The sequence below is a fragment of the Meles meles genome, chromosome 6 (genome assembly GCF_922984935.1).
Source record: "Meles meles chromosome 6, mMelMel3.1 paternal haplotype, whole genome shotgun sequence".
In the NCBI taxonomy this organism is placed as follows: domain Eukaryota; kingdom Metazoa; phylum Chordata; class Mammalia; order Carnivora; family Mustelidae; genus Meles; species Meles meles.
In genome coordinates this window covers 53,974,264-53,997,160 of record NC_060071.1, presented here as the reverse complement: position 1 = coordinate 53,997,160, position 22,897 = coordinate 53,974,264, and the positions used below count along the sequence as shown (strand labels likewise).

The 22,897-nt window shown below is 42.4% G+C and overlaps 1 protein-coding gene across 1 annotated transcript in view; it reads left to right on the top strand.

Moving 5' to 3' along the window:
• Positions 1–22,897, top strand: part of LOC123944925 (ribonuclease pancreatic-like) — a 64,297-nt gene that overhangs the window by 803 nt on the left and 40,597 nt on the right. The gene's annotated exons all lie outside the window — the stretch shown is intronic.

The window sequence follows — 22,897 nt, the reverse complement described above, 5'->3', positions numbered from 1 at the left end:
AAATCCTCTTCGGAGAAAAAATAGAGAACACCATATTTCTTAGCAGAAATTTCCCTCTGTCAACTGAGAAAGAGAGGGAAAACTGAAAAAGAACAAAAGACTTTACTGGGAAGTCTCAGGATTGTGTTTTTTGGAGCAATCCCCAGAAGCGTCCTCTTGCACAGGAAGAGCAGGGTTTGGGGGATAAAGGGTGGGGGACAAGTACCTGACTTGCATCAGGGAGCAGAAGACTGAGCCGTGCTGATTTACACTTGGGTTGACTAATGCATTGGTGTTATCACACCACACGATTCCTGATCTGCATGATTTACTCATCTGTCATCAGAAGGCCATACTGGCAGTTTTATGACCCAGATGCCAGGTGTCCCATTGACTTTATACACAACGGCTTATAAAACAATTACTGTGTCTGGCCAGTTCAAAAGGTCTTTCTGTCCAGTTCAAAACTTCATTAGAAGGGGAAATGGAGCTTTAAAATGGAGTCTTTATTGCGCAGAATTTTTATACAATTTCACACCTCCTAGAAAGAGACCTGTCTTTTCTGGGTGACAATGTCCATTCCTCTGGAATGAGAATACTCATAATTCCCTCCTTGCTCTGGATTTAGATGGTCTCAGTCCAAATTCTGATTTAGCAACTGAGTAGCTGGGCAACTTCCAGAACTGAATTTCTTTCCCTGTTCCTCCGTTTCCTCAGCCCTGAAATGGGGATGATATAATATGTACATCTTAGGTTTATTATGAGGACAAAATAAGGTAAGATGGGCAGAGGGCTTGGAGAGGTCCTTGGAAAGCATGATAAATGCTAGCTCTAATGATGGCTCACATAGGGTGCTGTTGACATCCTTCATAAAGGATCTGTGTCATTGACATGGAGCCATCTCTGACTTCCTAAGAAAGTAAGGGTGAAGTAAAAGCCTCCCAGGCTTTTTTTTTTTTTTTTTTTTTTTTTTGGCATAAAACCTGAACTGAAAAAAGTAGGCAGTTTTGAAGCCCTGAGGAGAGGAAGAAAGGAGAAGAGGAAAGAGAGGGACCTCAGTAGAAAGAACAGAATTCTTTAAAGGGAAGAGTTTTTATTATGTTGCCACATGCTATCCAAGAACTCTTCCGTGAAGTCAGCGTGATTTGCTAACAAGTATGAATTGGAAAGTGCCAGTGGGTGAGGAAGATGTGGTATGGTGTGAGCTTTTACTTTTATGTTTCTGTAATTTGCCCAGCACCCTACCCTCCACCCAGGTTTGCTCTGTTTCTTTGTCCCACATAGCACACATATCATCTGGAGTGGTGTTAGGAGGAAAACTTCCCTTAACCACTTAGGTTCATGTCAGAGAGCCTGCAACGTCCCTGATAAAAAAAAGACTGACAGGAAAATAGACAAGGTTTATTCGCACGCCTGTGTCAGAGCTCAAAGAAGTGGCTCCCTGACCAGCAAGGGATGGGGGTTTCTAGATTAACTTCATAGGAGAAGGAAGGAAGGGAAATAGGATATAAATGGGGTCTTGTTTTTGTGTTTTGGGGGGAGATAAATGAACTTTTAGGGAACAAGTGGGAAGTAAGACAGTTTGTGATAATATTTGCTTATGTAGGTGTGAGTGACCTGTTCTCTTGCAGTCTGTAAAACTTCCCCAGTGAAGATTTAGGGCAGTTTCACTCTCAGAAGATTGCCTTATTCAGGTAAGAGAATCTCTGAGAGAGGCCTGGTGGCTCTGTCGGTTAGGCATACAGCATTGATTTCAGCTCAGGTCATGATCTCAGGGTTTTGCGATTTACCTCACCATCAGGCTCCTCCCTGTACCGGGGAGTCTGCTTAAGATGCCCTATCCCTATCCCTCTGCCCTTCCTCCCCTACCTCTCAAAGATAAAATAAAATAACCACTTAGAGCTGAGCAGGTGAAAAGTTAGTGACTTCTACATCAACCACTTTTTAAGGGATAGGTACTTGTTACCTTGCTCTCTCTCTCTCTCCTGCTTGCTTCTTGATCAGCGATAGAGGACTGCCCCTTCCTCTGGTTCATTGTGCCATTAATTCATCCTCTCCCCACAACTCTCCATCTCCCCATTTCTAGGAACTGTAAGCAAAAAATCTTGTGATTTTGCTTCTGTATCCATGTCCTGAAATGGCGCCCTGGGTTTTTCACTCCCCAAAGTGGTAACTGGAAGGATGAGAGAGTAACCTGACCATGTGGATGGCTTGACCCCTCTTCAGCACATCATAATCTTAACAGAATACACTAGCTCTGGTTTCTTAACACACCAATGTAGAATTATTTACCCTGGCAGTTGGGAATGAAGATAAAATTAGGCATTTGCTGACAAAACAATAAAATATAACAAAACCTAATGGAGTTCATAACTTCATTAAAGCAGCCCTCCACTAAAAAAATGTCTAAGCATGGACTTCAGGTTACCAAGAAAAGCTACTCAATGGAAGTCTGAAATTCAGGAAGGAATAAAAAAAAGATGATGATAAATGTGTGAACAAATCAAAGATGTGTTGACTGTATAAAGCAATGATGTGTTGTTGAGTTAAGGGGATAAAATTAAAATAGACATCAGGTACATAACTGGGAAGTGATGTGAATTGCCAAGTGTTCAAGAGATAGCTAAAAGTACTGATTAGACCTGTCTATGTTTACTGTGCATTTGAGAATTTCTAAGGTAAACAATGAAGAGATCTGAAACACAGGGTTTGAATTCCAAACTAGCAGAGGGAATAAGTAGACTGTGGATCAGTTAGGATAGTCTAGGTTGTGCTGCAGTAACAAACAATCTCAAACATTCAGTAGTTTAAAGTTTCTTACTCATTTTCCACTATGTGTCTATCCTGGTGCAGCCAAGGGTCTCTGCCTGCTGTAGTCACTTGGGAAAACAGGCTGACACAGGCTTCATCTTGACACACACTGTCATAATCAAAGAGGCAAAGGAAAAACAACATAGCACTGGGATGCCCAGGTGGCTGAGTCAGTTAAGCAATCTGCTCATGACTTTGGCTCAGGTTATGATCTCGGGTCATGAGATCATGCCCAAAGTTGGACTCCAGGCTGAGCATGGAGCCTGCTTGGGATTCTCTCTCTCCCTCCCTCTCTGTCTTCCCTCCACTCAATCTCTCTCCAAGTAAATAAATACAATCTTTAAAAAAAAATAGCAGCCCACAGGACAGCTCTTAACCCTTCTGCTGGAAGGGTCACATGTCACTTCTATTCACACTTCATTGACCAGAGAAAACCTCATGTTAACATTTATGTACAAGGGACAGAGAAATAGGATCCTTCTAAGTGCCTGGAACAAGAGAAGTATTTGTGAACAGCTTTAATGGCTGTTGCAGAATAACAGACAAATACACCCATAATCCAAAAGAAGAGAAGAAAGGATAGGAAATAGAAATGCCAGACAAATGAGACACAGAAAAAGCAAAATAAAATAGTAGATATTCACTGAGGAGAATAAAAGTGAATAATTACATTATATAAATGGACTAAATGGTCCAGTTAAGAGATAAGATTAATAGGGGGGGGGGGGGGAATGAACACTCTCTCTTTCTCTTCATTACAGATTAAAATGTAATATCAATCTCTCAAAATTTTTTTCAAGTAGTTTGACATACATCACAGTTGTCATTTCTTTAGTCATATACAGTGTGATATTCATTTCCATAAACCACTCTTGAGAATTTGACTAGAGCCTATAGAGTGAGGAGACCATCTGTATTAGTTGCAGCTTCATGACTGGTATGTTATGTTCAGGAAAATTTTTCCACCTCTCTGAACCTCAGTTTCATCATCTATAAAACACACAAGCTGGATGATTGGCAAAGCACTAATAAAAGAGAATTTAAATGCATAGTGACTGGAGTGTGTTTGGACAGGGGTGTGGAATCAGTGCATCTTTTTAATTATTCCTGAAACACCGACTGGCATTTTTCTGGATGAGAGCTGATGAATACCCAAAGTCCTGCATTACGATTTTAAAGATCAGTAATATATCAATTTCTGTATTTGTTTCCTTATCTGTAAATTAGGAATAATTAAAGTACCTTATTCTAAGATGCTATAACTGAATGTTTGTTTCCCATCCCCACCCCAAATTTGTATATGAAACCTAACTCTCAATGTGATGGTATTTAGAAGTGAGGCCTTTGAGAGGTGATTATGTCATGAAGGTGGAGCACTAGTGGATAGGATTAGTGGTCTTATAAGAGAGACCACGAAGAGCTCCTGTAGCCCTCATCATGTGAAACTGGTTCATAGGTATGAAACCATATAAATGCCCTGTTTGCCCAGGGCGATACCTATTTGTGCTCATTCCCTTGACTAATAAATAATAATGTCCCTCTTCACTCCCAAAAGTGTCCCAATTCAGACAGAAAATTATATGGTCACCCTACTGCAAAGACATAGTTAGCCCTAAAAGAATTTTAATATTATTATTACCACTACTGATATTGTTCCTTCATGAGTCAAAATTAAAGTTCAGTTTTAATTCTGATTTAGTAGAGGTGACAGTGATTAAAGTTTCTGATTGGGAGGGAGGCATAGACTGATGATCTCTAAATTCTATCTTTACTTTTTTTAAAGATTTTATTGATTTATTTGGCACATAGGGTAAGCATAAGCAGGAGGAGCATCAGAGGGAGAGGGAGAAGCAGACTCCCTGCTGAGCAGGGAGCCCAAGATGAGGGGCTTGATCCCAGGACCCTGGGATCATGACCTGACCCAAAGGCAGACACTTAACCGACTGAGCCACCCAGGCCCTATAACTTCTATCTTTATAGAGAATCAGAGAGCAGCGAAAATGGAATGGGTGTTTCAGGAAAAAGCAGGCAGATCTGGGCTTGGACATCACAGTAGACACACTAAGATTTACACTGGGGAAAGTGTCATAAGGCACTGAGACATTCAAAGCAGTGCTTCCAAGAGAGCTTGGGATAACCACGTACAACTGAGCATAACTCATAGGGACAATAGTGGGAAAGATGGCTGTACCCGAGTCTCCCGGGAGAAAAATGGGACAGACAAGTTTGTAAATAGGAAGCAAAGGGAGTGAATGAAGGCTGGAGGAAGAGGGGTCTAAACAATGCAGCTTACCTTGCACCTAAAAGTTGCCTTTGGCTACTCCCTTCTGTGTGGTAGACAGTAGAGTGACCAGAAAGAGGAAGGGGGTAGATCCAGAGCAGGAGGCGTCTTATCTGCAGTCCCCTGTCTTGCCCTATCTCCGAAACTGCCTCTTAAGAGACTTCCATTCCTGCTAGGCTCCTGGGGAAAGTTGCCTCAAGACAGCTTCAAATCGCCCAGAAACACCCAGGCCTCAGAAAAATGAACCATTGGGGATAGCATTTCAGACCTGGAACTTGGCCAGCCAGCTCAGATGACTGGGGTTACAGCTGAAGAATGAAATCATTACTGGCTTAAGTTCTCAGTGAACAATGTAGTTTTTGTTTAACATTTCTGAGTGCTTGTTGATTGATCAAGTTTCAGAAAATACTCTCTTGCAATGAAAAGTATTTGGACTGGCAGTAGGAGTAAGTCAGGGAGGTCTGGGGTGTGCCCTGAACTTTCACTGACCTTCCAGCCCCGTGAAAGCATGGCTCTTGTAATCACTTCATCCTGTCCAATGACGAGTCTAAGGAAAGGAAAGAGGGCTGTCTCTGGGATAGCCAAATAGATAATGCCTACTTATCTGCATGTTATCATCTCAGTCTCTGAAACACTTTCTGCTCCTGACTCTATGCCCACTTAACTTCATTTGTGACTTTGTAGAACATGATGTAGTGAGAAAAAGCATGGGCCTGAATTAGAACCCCAATGCCACTGTATAGTCTATGGCTAACAACATGGTGTTGCTTATGCATTGCTGTACGGCACACTTACTAAACACCAATACTTTCATTATCTCTGATTTTATGGTTTAGTTGTAAAACATCAATCTTCAGCAGGGTAGGGTAGAGATAAGGGGAAAACTGCAAACACATCCTAAACTTTTTGAGTAGTCTTGTCCATTATAGTATGGGCAAAACAATTTTCAGACTATATTAGATGTATTACAAGAGTGAGCAATTGCGCACAAAGATTAATGTTGTGAAGAGCCAGGGTTCAACCTGGACATGTGTTTATGGAATAGGTGGAGGAAACAAAGGGAAGGAAGAAACTTCTTCCTCCACCCTCTTAGGTTCAGAGACTGGGAATATACAAATTAAACTGACAAAAGATAGACTAGCAAGAGAAAAAACCTGAGTTACATACACATATACAGCACCAAGAGTGAACCCTAATGGATTCTATGGACTTGGGGTGATGTGTCAATGTAGATCCATCATTTGTAACAAACGTACTGCTCTAGTGTAGGATGTTGAGAGTGGGGGAGGCTGTGGATGGGGGGTGGGGCATGGGGGGTGGGGGCATGGGGACACAGGGTATATGGGAATTCTGCTTTCTGCTCATTTTCTTCTGTGAATCTAAAACTCTCCCAAAAAATGATGTCTATTTAGAAGGAAAATTTTAAAAGAGATGCTGATTTCTTCAAAAATTCCAAAGACCTTGACTTACTTCACTTAACATCATCTCTTCCTGTCCTGTCTATGTTGATACAAAAGGGTATCCATCCTTTCTGATGGAGGCATAATACTCCATTGTATATGTCAAGAAGAGAGAGTCAATTATCATATGGTTTCACTTACTTATGGAGCATAAGGAATAACATGGAGTGCATTGGAGATGGAGAGGAGAAGTGAGTTGGGGGAAATCAGAGGGGGAGACAAACCATGAGAGACTGTGGACTCTGAGAAATAAACTGAGGGTTTTGGAGGGGAGAGAGGTGGGGGGGTTGGGTGAGCCTGGTGGTAGGTATTCTGGAAGGCATGTATTGCATGCAACACTGGGTGTGGTGCATAAACAAGAGTTTTGGAACACTGAAAAAAATTAAGTTAAAAATAAGATAAAATAAAAGAATGTCAATGCTAAAAAAATTTCAGAGACCTAAAATACAGAGACTGTGGAAATGTTACAGATTAAATGTGGCTAAAGACACATGGCTACTGTGACACCTGACACTGGCCTGGAACCCGAACTAGGCGAAGCACACAGCTGAGAGAGCATATGTGATGCAGGAACGGTTTCTGCATGCATAACCTCCGAGTCTGTACTTCCAGGCCCCCCACATGACAGGCACAAGGCCTGTCCTACACCATCCCTACCCCTCAAATGCACATGAGAGGGAGGTGGAGATGAGTGACCTTGGAGATTTAAAGCCATTGCTCTACATAGGAGGACCTAGAGTGGGGCAGGCGCAGTTTCAGGATTTGCCATAAGCAGAGAAATGAGAAGGCAACCTTGATCTTAATCAAGAATGTGTGGACTGGGGCGCCTGGGTGGTTCAGTGGATGAAGCCGCTGCCTTCAGCTCAGGTCATGATCTCAGGGTCCTGGGATCGAGCCCCGCATCGGGCTCTCTGCTCCGCAGGGAGCCTGCTTCCCTTCCTCTTTCTCTGCCTGCCTCTCTGCCTACTTGTGATCTCTCTCTCTGTCAAAATGAATAAATAAAACAAAAAAAAAAAATCTTTAAAAAAAAGAAAAAGGATGTGTGGACAGACCATGTGATTGATCAGATTCAATGAAACCCTCCTGAGAACAAGATTTCAGGCTCTTGGACAGGCTGCACACAGCGGTCATGTGCCCAGAGAAGATAAGCTGTGTGTACTCTGTGTGGACAGACTGACCAGACCACAGTAAATGATGTTGATAAAGAAGGGAATTAGCTCACAGACATACCCCTGAGAAAGGAGGGGACAACCAGACAAAAGATGTTTAATCCATCAGTGTCTTTCATGATCGTTGATGTGCGGGAATGCTGATTTTTTCAAAGACCAGCCCACCTGTTCCACTTTTTTTGGTAGGATGAAAACTGTATAGAGAGATCCAATGGAGGGAGAGTCCACATTTTTCTTCCATAGTCCAGTGGGGAATCTCCCAGCCTTCCCTGCTGCTCTGTCATAATGGTTCTAAATCTCTGTGTTTGTATTTGAATGCAATTAATTTTTGTCTTTTCTCGGTAGTTACGGTAAGTCAACATTTGTACAGAATTTGTCATTAGTTAACATAGTTTGCTGTTGCCACCACTGCTGTCATTTCAAGGCCTGCTGCTCCTACTTCCTGCTGCCAATGGCAGGACACTTAGCATGACTCCTCCAGGGAAAGCGTCACTCAACTCCTCTCTGTCTAGTACCAACCCTCATTACATCCTTGTGTCCCCTGCAGGGAGACCTCAGAACCAGGGTCACAGTGGGGAGAGTTGTTCACCTGTGATTTGACTGCTGACCCGCAGGTTGGATCTTGTATAACTCCTTGTGGTGAGCTGATCTGAATTTCCTTCAAATGAGAGTCTACAGTCAGTGTCATCCCTTCCTTTAAGAAATCTATGCTTTCCTGGGGTATCTGGGTGGCTCAGTCAGTTAAGCCCTGGAATCTTGATTTCAGCTCATGTCATGAGCTCAGGATCATGGGATAGAGCTTCATGTTGGGCTCTGGGCTCAGTATAGAATCTGCTTGAGATTCTCTCTACCTCTGCCTCTGTCCCACTCCTTCCCCTGTTCCCACTCACTCTCTCTCTAAAATAAATAAATAAAATCTTAAGAAAATAAAAAGAAATCTGGGCTTTCCTTTTCCCATTTTCCTGAGGCCATGCCATCTCTCTGACAAGAAATCCAGGAGCTGCTGACTCCTCAACCAGATTCCTTCTATTAGGTATTTTATTTCTTCTCTTTCTGCCTCATCACCATCATCTTATATCCCCTCGCCTCTCCCCAGCCATACCAGCTTCTTTAGGGACAGAGAAGATGCCAGGCTTTGGCCTGCCTCAGGACATTTACACTTGCTGCTGTTGTTGTGTTTTGCCTGAAATATTCTTTTATATGACCATCTCCTCATTCAACAGGTTTCCATTTAACTATACCCTCATTAGAGTTCTTCCCTGAGCACACTATCTGTGGTTCTTGTCTTCGTCTGTTCAGGATGCTACAGCAAGCTTCCTTATACTAGACAGTTTATAAACAACAAACATCTCTTTCTAACAGTTTAGGGGACTGAAAAGTCCAAGATCAAGGCATCAGCATATTTGATGTCTGCTGAGAATCCACCTCTTGGTTTATAGATAGATAAAATCCTTCTGTTGTGTCCTCATATGGTGGCAGGGCAGGAGGTTCTGGCAATCTCTTTTATAAGGGCACTACTCCCACTCCTGAGTCCTCCACCCTCATGACCTAATCACCTCCCAAGGGCTTAACCTCCTCATGCCATCAGAGAATTATAGCTTAGGATTTCAACACTTCAAACATTCTGTCTATAACAATTCTGTTCTACCCAATTCTTCTATTAGATCACCTTACTTTTTTCTTTCATAGCTCTTATTAAAACTTGCATTCTTCATTTTGTTATGTGTTTAATATTCTCTGCCTCCACTAGAATGTATGTGTCGAAAAGCAGGACCTCTCATTTTTCATAGAACTAGAACAAACAACCCAAAATTTGTATGAAACCACAAAAAAGCCCGAAGAGCCAAAGTAATCTTGAAAAAGAAAAACAAAACTGGAGGCATACACTTTCAGACTTCAAGTTATATTACAAAGCTGTAGAAATCAAAACAGTATGGTACTGGCACAAATACAGATACATCGATCCATGGAATTAATTGAAAACCCAGAAATAAACCCTCAATTATATGGTCAACTAATCTTCACCAAAGCAGAAAAGAGTATCCAAAGGCATAAAGACAGTCCCTTCAACAAATAGTTGGCAAAAATAAACAGCTGCATTGCAAAGAATGAAACTGGACCCCTTTCTTTTACCAAACATAAAAACACACCCCAAATGGATTAAGGACCTAAATGTGAGATCTGAAACCATAAGAGCACAGACAGTAATTTCTCTGACATCATCTATAGCAACAAATTTCTAGATATGTCTCCTGAGACAAAGGGAGTAAAGGCAAACATAAACCATTGGGACTACATCAAAAGAAAAAACTTCTGCGCAATGAAGGAAACCATCAATAAAACTAAATGGCAACTGGGGCACCTGGGTGGCTCAGTCAGTTAAGCATCTGCCTTCAGCTCAGGTCATGATCCCAAGGTCCTGGGATCCATCCCTGCATCTGACTCTCTGCTCAGCAGGGAGCCTGCTTCCCTCTCTCTCTGCGTGCCTCCCTTTCTCTCTGCCTGCCTCTCTGCCTACTTGTGATCTCTCTCTCTCTGTCAGATAAATAAGTAAAATCTTAAAAGAAAATAAAATAAAACTAAATGGCAACCTACTGAATAGGAGAAGATAGACTTTTTTTATGTCTGTTACGTCCAGATGAGGATCTGGGTGTAACAGATGTAAAGAGAGTGTATCTTTCATAAAATAATGGATATACCCTGTAGTTATGTCTCTCTGTCCCATAATCCTATATGAAAGAAGTTCAGGGGCATCTGGGTGGCTCAGTCATTAAGCATCTGCTTTCGGCTGTGGTCATGATCCCAGAGTCCTGGGATCCAGCCCCACATTGGGCTCCCTGCTTGGTGGGGAGTCTGCGTCTCCTTCCTCTGCCTGCTGCTGCCTTTGCGATGCTCTCTCTCTCTCTCTCTCTTTCTCTCTGTCAAGTAAATAAATATTTTTTAAAGTTCATTTTTTTTCATAAGCATTGGAGGGTTAAGATACATCACATCCAGCAATAAATTTAGTGTTCCTGCCAAAAAGAGCTAATGTCATGCTTACTTTTTCACAGCTATACAGGTAACTCTATCACACAATGTGATCTTTGTATATATGGCTTTATTTCCCATATAGTCATGGAACTTGTGAGGCAAGAAAACCAGGATTGGGCCCCATTCTTCCATTACCTTGCCTTTTGTGGTGTTGGAAGACTTAGTCTCTAATGGCCCCTCAGTAGCTAATACAGGCTCTCTGCATGCTGTAGAGTGGCTCCAAAGGTAAAAAGCACCTTGATCAAAGTCACATGGCTTAAAAGTATCCGGCTTTTAATAACACTTTTAATGATACCTAAAACGGTCATCATGCAAAAATAGTGCTTTCTTCCCAACATCAAACTGCCTTCTTAAGAAAGAATGGTGGGACACCAAGGGAGAAGCCAATGACGATTCTTCTTAGAGAAAAATATTTTTATATCAAAATAGAGATTCTCTGGGTGGTGTGTGTTACTAATCATGCTTCTGGAAGACATCAAAGAAAACATTGCTGGGGTCCCTGGCTGGCTTAGTCAGAAGAGCATGCTGACTCTTGATCTAGGTGTCATGAGTTTGAGCCCCACATTGGGTATAGAAATTACTTTTAAATAGATAAATAAATAGAATAGAATTTTTTTTTTAATTGCAATGAGGCCCCTGGGTGGTGCAGTTGGCCAAGTGACCCACTCTTAGTTTTGACATAGCTCAAGATCTCAGGGTCTTGAGATCAAGCCCCACATTGGGTTCCACACTCAGCCTGGTGTCTGCTAATGTTTCTCTCTCCCTCTCCCTCTGCCCCTCCCCATACTTGCTTGCTCGCTCACTCTCTCTCTCTCTTTAAAATAAATAAATGTTTTTTTTTTTTAATTTGCAGTTATTCAGAGGTTAGGCATTTTTCCTGAAGTCTTCTTGGAGAGAAAGAAGTGAATTAACCCATAGAAGTCAGTCAAGAATTCTCTGAGCAACCCTGGGATTCCAAACATTCCTCCATCAATATTACCCACCTGGAGGAGGAGTCCAAAAGTCTAGGTGAGTGTGTGGTCCCCACTGCAGCAAGAAGAGTGTTTGATGAGGCTAAAAAGACCTCAGAATGTCTGATTTAAGAAGCCAACATTTTAAATAACATCTCCATTTTTTTCTTATTAGAGAAGTAACACATATTCAGTAAAGAAATGTTAGGAAATTTGGAAAAATTAAAAATCTTTAAAAAGACCAGAAACAAAAACAGGGCTGCTTTGGTGGTTTAGTTGGTTAAGTGGCTGCCTTCTGCTCAGGTCATGATCTCAGGGTCCTGGGACAGAGCCCTGAATACGACTCTGCTCAGTAGGGAATCTGCTTCTCTCTCTGCCCCTCCAACCCCAGCTTATGCAAGCCTGCTCTCTCTCTCTCTCTCTCTTTCTCTGGAATAAATAAAATCTTTAAAACAAAGCAAAACAAAACCAAAAAAAACCTAGTCAGCTGTAATTTCAACAACCAAAGATATATTCCCCATATTCACAAATTTCTAACCAGTAATTTTTTTTATTATATTTGAAATGAAAATGTGTGATAGGATACCTAGTATTTTACCTTCTGCTTTTTTTTTCCTTAACAATAACAAGAGAATGTTTTCCCCTTCCCGTAAGCTTTCTCGTGGGGTGTATTTTATAGTGGCAGCATTGTTTTCCATCCTAGATTTCTACCACTTACTTATCCCTTCTCTTATTACTGAGTGCTTGGTTTATTCTGTCCACACAGGACAACAACCTGACAGCTGATAACTGTCTGAAATTTTGCTTCAGTGCTGGTGGCCTTTTTCCTCAAGTTGTTTCAGTGCATGTGATCACCAGGGTGGGCACCTGTTTTCCTGGAAGTTCCTGTCAAGCTTTTTTCGTTTTAATTTGGAGACAGGTTTACTGGGTTTGACATTTATTGGAACATAAAGAAAATTATATTATCAGAGCTTTTGGTTTAGAAAATAAACATATTCCTCCATGGAGAGCAAAATCCAGGATGTTAGAATTACACCTCAAACCTTCCAAAACTATTTCCATGCTCTATTCCCAGAAATTATTCATTTTGTCATGTAGTTACAATTTCCCTTGTTCTCCATTCCTTGACTACACAATTCATTCCTATTTCCAGCTGTCATTTTTTCCTCTGTCTAGAGGACTTCATTCAGGCAATGAACTCTTTTGGCTTCTGTATATCTGAAAAAGTCTTTGTTTAATAAGCCTAATAAGAGAGACATCTCATAAGTTTTATCAATAAAAAAGGTACAAATAAAAGGTCAGACAGAAACAGGATGTAAACCCAGATGTTTCAAATATTAAACAGAGTATGATTAGCTTTGTGCTGATATATTTAGTATTTTTTTATTCAAATTCCAATTAGTTAACATACAGAGTAACATTAGTTTCAGGTGTACAATATAGTGATTCAACATACAACACCCAGTTGTGCTGATGTATTTAAATACTTTAAATGAAATGGATAAATTCCTAGACAAATACAACCTGCTAAAGCTATCTCAAGAAGAAATACAAAACTCGGTCTCTCTTTAACAATTAAAAAAATTGAAAAGAAGTTAAAAATAGTCACATAGAAAGTGTCAGACAAGCTCACAGATGAGTTCTGTAAATAATAAAATAACACACAATTCCAATATAGGAAATAGAAAAAGAAGGAATACTCCTCAACTCATTTCTGAAAGCCAACATATCAAAATCAGACAAGATAAAACCAAAAAAATCATAATACATACCAATTTCATTCATGAACATAAAGGGAAAATGAAATCCTTAAATATTAGCAAAATCAATTCAGTTATATATAAAAAAATAATTTAGCATAACCAAAATGAATTTATGCCAAAGTTGGTTTAGCACTCTAAAATCAATTAATGCAATTCACCCCACTGTTAACCAAGAAAAGAACATGAAACTGAAAAAAGAACAAAGGTCTCAGAGTTCACCCCACTGTTAACCAAGAAAAGAACATGAAACTGAAAAAAGAACAAAGGTCTCAGAGTTACAATTTGGGGAGCACAGATTCCAGAATAACTAGAAAAGTATCCCTTCATGTTGGGAGAGCTTGGGGTTTTCATGAAAAATAAGGAAGGAGTAATTAAATGATTTCAATAATGAAGAGAAGGGGGAAAACCTTGGTAATTTAGTGCTAATCCGTTGAGCTGCTTCTGATTACTGCTTTATTAATGACTTTATTAGTGCTATCAAATGAAATTGCCCTGGTATGTATTAACTTTATTGTCCTCACGAGATCCTAATGCCAGTTGCCCTGCTGAAATTTTATGAACAACTGCTTGTAAAACTATTGTGACTTCTGGCCCAGCTCAAGAGTTCATTAGTTGAAAAGGAGAATGGAGCTTCAAAATGGAGTAGCTTCTGTTCAGAAATTTTATACAATCCCACAGCATTAACCCATTAGGAGAGAAACACTATGTGACTGCATCATTAGATGCAGAAAAATTAGTCAATAAAATTCACAGTCCTTCAAGGGTGTAGACCAGGATAGAAGGTAAGGGAATTCTCTCATTCTGAAAATGGGAGTCTACAAAAAATCCTTAGCACCAACAGGACTTACAACAATGGCCCATGAAAATTACCTAGAACGCATTTCTATGGCAAGCATTAGGCTAAGCGATGAGGGTCATAAAGGAAGACAACACAAGGACAGCTCCTGGCATCATGGGGGATGAAAGTCAGAGAGAGTATCCAGTTTTGTCACCATTATTACAGGACGGTAAGCTCTCCACACCTGTTTACTCCATGGGCACCTGGCCAGTCAGTCCATGCCCTAGAGTCGGGTTTCTTTGCAGTCAAAGCCTTGACGCCATTTTGGTGGAGGGTAAAGGTAAGGAAGGAAGTCACCTACAAATGCTCCCTCTTGTGAGTAGAAAAACTCCCTTCAGAAATGCCTTGTGCAGGGGCACTGGGCTGGCTCAGTGGGTAAAGCATGTGACTCTAGATCTCTAAGTCATTGGGCATGGAGCGCCCTTTAAAAAAATATGGGTGATGTGTGTAATGGATTACAAGATAAAATAAACTTATTTCCAGGACAGCTGAACTGTAAAGTTGATAGCATAAGTACATATTCTGTAGGTATCTTACTTCCTTTCCTTCATAGTTGCAGTGCTGGAATGCAAATCTGAAGGTGGCAAGCTCAATACTAAAGAGCACCACAGCATGAAAGTTATGACAAAACTCCTAAATCTGTTCTTTGAAAGTGAGGCTGTATGCTCGTTCAGTCATCTTCTTATCCAGCTATTATCCGCCAGTGCCGCGCTGGTAACCATGACACTTCCAAACCCATCTCCCAAGATCCATCTTTTTTTAAGTTTTTTTTATTTATCCATTTATTTGACACAGAGAGAAGGCACAAGCAGGGGGAGTGGCAAAGGGAGCGGGAAAAGCAGGCTCCCCACTGAGCAGGGAGCCCAAAGCCTGAATAGATGCCAGGCTCCATGTGGGACTCCATCCCAGGACCCTCAGATCACAACCTGAACCTAATGCAGATACTTAACTGACTGGGCCACCGAAGTGCCTCCATCACCCCAGACTTTTTTTTTTTTTTTAAAGATTTTATTTATTTATTTGACGGAGAGAGATCATAAGTAGGCAGAGAGGCAGACTGAGAGAGAGGAGGAAGCAGGCTCCCTGCCCAGCAGAGAGTTCGATGTGGGGTTCAATCCCAGGACCCCAGGACCATGACCCGAGCCGAAGGCAGAAGTTTTAACCCACTGAGCCACCCAGGTGCCCCTGTGTCCCCAGATCTTAAGGGAAGCCCAGGAAAAAGTTCTGGTCTCCACTTGGCCAACAGATTCAGGGACCAAAGCACCCCGAATGTCCATCACCCAGTTACCCCACCCCTCCACCCCCTCCCCTCTAGAACCCCTCGGTTTGTTTCCTATGATTAAGGGTCTCTATGATTTGTCTCCCTCTCTGGTTTCCTCTGGTTTTATTTTTTTCCTATGATCCTCTGCTTTGTGTCTTAAATTCCACAGATCAGTGAGATCATATAATTGCCTTTCTCTGAATGACTTCTGTCACTTAGCATAATACCCTCCAGTTCCATCCAGTTGTTGCAAGTGGCAAGATTTCATGTTTCTGATGGATGAATCATATTCCATCGAATATATTAATAACATTTAATATTTAAATCTGTGTAATGGATAAAGACTATGAAGGAACATAAAAAACTGAACTGCGTCTGGAAAAGAAACCTGGGGCCTAAGAAACAACGACCAAAGGAAAACATCCTTTTTACCAGATTTGTTTCCCAGAGTTGTATTTACGCTTACCATTGGCATGTGCGATGCATACATAGATATAAAGGAAAAAGTCAAAGAGACTACCTCACTGCAGCCCCTTCTCAGTCGGTAAGGAAGATCCTGGTAATAGAAAGTCCAAACAAAGGGGCGCCTGGGTCGCTCAGTGGGTTAAAGCCTCTGCCTTCGGCTCAGGTCATGATCCCAGGATCCTGGGATCGAGCCCCACATTGGGCTCTCTGCTCCACAGAGACCCTGCTTCCTTCTCTCTCTCTGCCTACTTGTGATCTCTCTCTGTCAAATAAATAAATAAAATCTTTAAAAACTACCAAAAAAAAGCCTCTGCCTTCCACTCAGGTCTTGATCTCAGGGTCTGAGATCCAGGCCCTCAGCAGGGAGCCTGCTTCCCCTCTCTCTCTGCCTGCCTCTCTGCCTATTTTGATCTCTCTGTGTCAAATAAATAAATAAAATCTTAAAATTTAAAAAAGTCCAGACAATGACGTTAGGAAGGAAACTTAAAAGTACCACCGCGATGAAACCTTGAGCTGACCCGGACACCCCCACCTGTCACCCGCAGCAGCCCCGCAGACAGAAGCACACACCCTCGCCTTCCGCACATCAAACCACCGATGAGATGGAGAGCTCGTGGTACACAGTAGGCGCTCTTTATCTGAAGCCTATTGGCTTACTTTCGCGCAGTGTTCCTCAGAATTTCAAAGAGCCTTTGGCAAGCCACCTCTACGGAAGAACCAGGTCACGTTCTGGTCCGCGGGCGCGCGGGAAGGGCGGCGCAGCGCCCCCTGCCGGCCCTGGCGGCGGCGACAGCGGGACCAGCCCGGAAGGGCGAAGGTGCAGAGGAAGACCTGGGGTCTCTCCTCTTCCGCAACCCCCCTCCCGGCAGCGCCTGGTTCCCGGGCTGTGTCCCGGGTTTGCGCCTCTGGAGGAGGCGGGAGGCCCTCCCTGTAGAATCTCCAGACCTCTCTCCACGAGCCGTGACCTAACCCCGCGGTGGCGGAGCCCCTGGGGGTGAAGGGACCTGAGGAATAACGGGGCAGTCCCGGTGTCTCGGGGCTCAAGGGCCGCGCCGCCGAGTGTTATTCGAGGAGCCCGGGAGCTCGAAGAGCATCATCCCGGGCGGGAGCCTGGCTCTGCCGAATCGATGCCCAACACCGCGTCACCACCCCCCGGCCCGCGTGCACAGATTCCCCGGGCCCTGGTGTCCTCCCTCACTCCGCCCAGGAGGAAGGCGGGGAGCTGGGGAGGATCGGGGACCCGGCGGGAAACTCTGGAGGCTGTCGGGCGTGCGCCCAGAACTGGATTGCCGGGCAGCTCCTGCCCCCTGCTGGCGGAAAGGCGCCTTTACTCCTGCGGTCATTGGGAATTGATGAGAGTGGCCAGCGCCAGCTCTTTTTAGTGGTCAAGGCCTCAGCCTCCTGAAAGGCTAGGAGAGAGGCGGTGGGCCGGGGGTCAATGAGGGCTGCGGATTTCCGAGAGAAGGCATTAAAAAGAACTGAGGTTCCCACAGATAAAGAGCGGTTGGATCACCTGCACTTGCCACATAGGGGAAAGGGGGTGTCTCCTCCAGGTCCCCCCATTAGGCCTCAAGGATGGCCAGAGTGGAGATTCAGTTGAGTGAGGAGCTGGTAAGGGCTGGCGGGGAGCCCACATCAGTCCGTGACCTTGACATCTCGGGAATATTGTGTAGTGGCACTTGGGCCTTTCGTTGGCACAGCCTTATTCAGTAATCATTTGAGTACCAACACACTAGAGGAATAGCAGACCAAACAAACAAAAAAAAAAAAAAAAGAGAGACAAAATATATAATAAGTATGTAAATTGTATAGAGAGTTAAAGGGATAAGGACTAGGGGGAAATATGGAAAACTTGGGACCTACGCAGCAAAACAAATAGAGTTCCTTATGACTTGTTTGGAAAGAAGAAGGAAGTCATAAGATACTCTGACCTAGCAACTGAACAAAAACAAAAAGACATCAAATGCCTGAAGTGAGCAACGGACTAAGCCTGGGGAGCCATTTTGACAATCAGGCCCGTAGCCCTGCAGAAACAATAAAACTAAACCTTAAAAGGAACGTGGAGCTCATCAGGTAGTATCAGTCTCTGACTCACTGTTCTGACCACTCACTTGTCAGGTACCTGACACAGAAAGACCTCAGCAACCAGGGAAGAGGGAGCGTTCTAAGAGGTTAAATATGGCTGAATATTGTGTATGATTCAAGATGCTAATGTTCTGTTATTTCAGTGACAAGAACTTGGCACCATTACTTTTGCAGTCAGCAAGCATATAAAAGTCTAGAGCAAGAAACAGCCCAAATAGCAGGCCTTCGAACTAATCCCCTTCCAGCCAGGCAGCAGTGTGGAGAAGACACAGGCGTGTTGCAACAGAGACCCCAAAATGGACACATCAAATGCCCTGAACTTTCTTTAGGATTGTAGGGCTGGAGCAAGGGCCAAGCCAACCGCCAGGGTCCACTCACATCACACACAGCTTCTAACAGAGTTCAGGACATGCTATTACAGAATATGGCAACTTGGCAACTTCAATCTTTTAAGTTGAAGAAATTTGAGAAAGGACAGGTACAGGAAAGACTTACTGACCTTCCCTGGAAGCAGGTCATTAAACCCTCCTGGGAGAGGGTTTCCTGCACCCAGAGGAAAGGAGTGTCATTATCTGCAAAAATGGAGAGACATCTGAACAAACGTCTTGCTAAGTAACCCCCCATTTACTACACTTAGCTTGTACCCTTTGTTCTAGCGCATCTTCCCACCACTTTCCATCTTTCATCAAACCTAGCATACACACACTCAGGTTTAACCACTTGTTTTGGGCTTTATTTCCTTGGGAAGGCTCTCCTGTCACCTTAAACCTATGTGAAATAAATGGGAATTCTTTTCACTTGTTAATCTGTTTGTTTGTTTGTTTGTTTGTTTGTTTGTTTGTTTTTTATTACAGGGCCCCAGCTGAGAACTTAGAAGGGTAGAAGGATGGATATTATTCCTCCCCTACACTTGTAAGATTTGGGATAATTTAAGAGAGATAGGGAGCAGAGGGAGACTCTTCCAGTTGTGTCCTCTCCAATCTGTCTTGCAGTCATTCAACTGCCTGTTTTAAGACAAGGTAGAAGTTTTGTTTCAGGAATCAGGCAGAAGGGCAGTCTTGAGAACTTGGGCACTGGGTGAAAATCAGCATGAGCCAGAGAAATGGTTCTCCACTAGGAATGGGTTATGAGATTCACCGTGGAGCTCATCAAACACAGACAAGCAAAAGACCTGGTTCCCAAAGAGTCTGTTTCAGGAGGCCTGGAATCTAGGCTTTCTTAAAAGTCTTTTAGGCACTTCTGATGGGAGGGGCCAGGGTTGGGAATTCCTGTCCAGGAACAGGGGTAATCTGATACTGTTTTCCTCTGTTAGTGGGCTCAGGATGCTATCAAGTTGTAGGACTGCAGAGAGAAGGGGGGCTGTGGCTGTAGAATAGGATACATGAGGGCTAGGCACACAGACAGCTTGTTTGGTTTGGTTTGGTTTGGTTCTAATTAAGTAGCTTTAATTCTTCAGGGAAGTTTTAGGTTTACAGAAAAATTGAGTAGAAAGAATAGAAAATTCTCTTGTACTTCTCCCTTCCCCACTTTCCTACCCACACAGCCCACAGTTGTCCTGTTATTAACATCTTCCTTGGGGGCATCCTTTTCCTATAATTGATGAGCCAATATTGATGATAGCTAACTAAAGTCCATAATTTAATTATGATCAGTTCTCTGCATTATATATTTCCTTTATTTTTTTTCAGTTTGCATCTTGTTTTATTTAAATTATTTTAGTATCTTATGTCTTATTTTTTTTAATTTTTATTTATTTTTTTTAATTTCTTTTCAGCGTAACAGTATTCATTGTTTTTGCACAACACCCAGTGCTCCATGCAGTACGTGCCCTCCCTATTACCCACCACCTGGTTCCTCAACCTCCTACCCCTCGCCCCATCAAAACCCTCTGGTTGTTTTTCAGAGTCCATAGTCTCTCATGGTTCACCTCCCCTTCCAATTTCCCTCAACTCCTTTCTCCTCTCCATCTCCCCATGTTCTCCATGTTATTTGTTATGCTCCACAAATAAGTGAAACCATATGATACTTGACTCTCTCTGCTTGACTTAATTCACTCAGCATCATCTCTTCCAGTCCCATCCATGTTGCTACAAAAGTTGGGTATTCATCCTTTCTGATGGAGGCATAATACTCCATCGTGTATATGGACCACATCTTCCTTATCCATTCATCCGTTGAAGGGCATCTTGGTTCTTTCCACAGTTTGGCGACCATGGCCATTGCCGCTATAAACATTGGGGTACATATGGCCTTTCTTTTCACTACATCTGTATCTTTGGGGTAAATACCCAGTAGTGCAATTGCAGGATCATAGGGAAGCATTATATATTTCTATGGGTTTTGACGTGTATAATATCATTGTAGGAGAGGAAACCATCTTCCTTGGCTCTCTTATGTTCTCTGACTGGGTCTCAAAATTGAACTGACAAAGATAAGTAAGAGCAAAGCACACAAAATCGCTTAAATTTTCACATGTACATGGGAGCCTCCGTAGGGGAATGAAGTCCTGAAATAGCGACCAGCACTGGAAGCTTTTATACCCTTTAGACAAAGAAACAATACATTTGTGGAGACTTGACAGGATAAACGAGTTTGGTCTACAGGAAGGAAATGGTAAAGAAATAACTAGAAAGAAAAGGGTTAGTTTAACAAGTTTGTTTCCAGATTCCTCTGGCGCCACCTCTGGCTGGTAACATTGTCTCCAGGAAAAGAATTTATTTCCTGCCTTTAGGCAAAAAACGAGAGCCTTTCATGCATTTATGAATTCTTAACTGCCTTTAGTACAAAATATTATTTGTGTCAAAGAGCCATAGCTTGGGGTCACAGAGTCTGGTTTCCTTCAGCATAAATAAAGATTATCTCCTCATGTACTTAGATTTTCTTTGATTTCTTTCAGCAGGGTTTTGTAGTTTTCCTCATAATGATCTTGTTTATTTTTTTTTAGTAGATTCATATCTTGTATTTCATTTTTATTTGGTTCTTATGTAAATTTTTTTCTCAAATTTCAATTGTTCGTTGCTGGTACCTAAGAAAGCAATTGATTTTTGTATATTAACCTTGTATCTTGTGATTTTGCTCTGAAAAGACATCATTTTTTCCTGTAGAAAACTGAAGACATTAAAAGCAAGAGTGTTCCCCTATTCTATTGATGCTCAAGGAGTACTAATCTGGAAGGGAGGTGTAGAACAGATTGGAAGGAAAAGAGGCTAGAGGCAGGGAGTCCCTGTAGAAGACATTTCTGTGAGGCCTCCAGAAAGAAAAAGATTCCAAGTAAGTGTATTACAGCACCAGTGGAAAAGCAAGAACAGACCGAAGAGCCAAATACCCTAAACTGGTTTCTCCTTCATGCCTATGGGTCTCTGCTGCCAGACTCCAACTTGTCCATGTACCCAAATTGCAGTAAGTCAAATTCTGAGACACTGGATTTAAAGCAAGGAAAGCTTTGTAGTCTAGAGAGCAGCCCAAGGAGAAAGAAGGGGATCATTCCCAAAGCTGCCTTGCCCTCTTGCCCTGTTGATCTATAAGGGACAACTTATACACATGAAAGGAAGCTAAGGGGTTTCCTGACACTTGTTGGGAGGTCCTTGAAAAATCATCAAAAATACATCAAGATACATGTTTCTGTCTGGTCTCTGTTATGTTTCTACAATTGGTAGGTAAACTCAGAGTAGGAGTAAAAAGACAAAATTAATGATTGGTCATGCTCAAGGTTAAGAAGTAAGGAAAACAGAGGCACCTGTGTGTCTCCGTCATTTGACTTCCAATTGGTTTCCACTCAAGTCCTGATCTCATGGGTGGTGGGACTGAGCCCTAATAAGACTAAGTGCTGGATGGGGAGTCTCCCTTCTCTCCCTTTGCCCCTCCACCCACTCGTGTTTGCTCTCTTTTTCTCTCTCTCAAACAAATAAATAAGTTTTTCAAAGAGAGTACATAGGATATAATTTAGTAGGAAACAACACAACTTAGACCTAAGTGTGCCATGCAAACAATAAAACTACAGTGATGCTTATGGTTTCAGAATGGGTCCAGCAACCCTTCTGGCTTCCTCTTCACATGCAGTTCCCTCATGAGATTCCCTTACCATCCTCTTCACCTAACTTCTAATTAATCAGAAAATAAGTTCAGGTGTTAGAGCCTTCTATCTACCAGCTCCTCAGAGCCCCCTGGCATCTCCTCCACTGCAGCCAAAAGTGCTATTTACAGTTATTAATATACAATGTATTTCTCTATTTATCTGACCATCTCCTTCATTAGATTATGAACCCCTGAATCTATAAGGGACAATTTATACACATGAAAGGAAGCTAAGGGGTATTCTGAAACTTGTTGGGAGGGCCTTGAAAAATCTGGAGATAAACATTCTTCTGGAGAGTGAGGCACAACTTCGGATCTGGGATCAGATACATCAAGATACATGAGTAGCCCAGAGTCTGGCCCAACAACATACCCATAAATCAATAATTCATTGGAGTCTGCTGTTGCAATTCACAACATTACCAAGTACCTGGCAACTATTGTATCAAATTTAACTTGGGTGTTTTCTCCTAAAGAACTGAAATCATAGAGGTTCAAAACACTGAAGCTTCTGAACGGAGAAGGAAGCACCAAACCCGTATCAGGAAGTCACCATTTCCTCACAATTTCTTTCAGGAAGTTATCACTTCTCCTTTGCTCTTTAAGGAGGCTTGGTCTTCCTGCATCTGTGCGGATACTGGCTTTAAACAGTGATTTGGAGGGTGTGGGTCTCATCCACACTGTGCACAAGAAGGGCGTCTTCCAAGACCTAGGTTTCCCTCCCCTGCTGC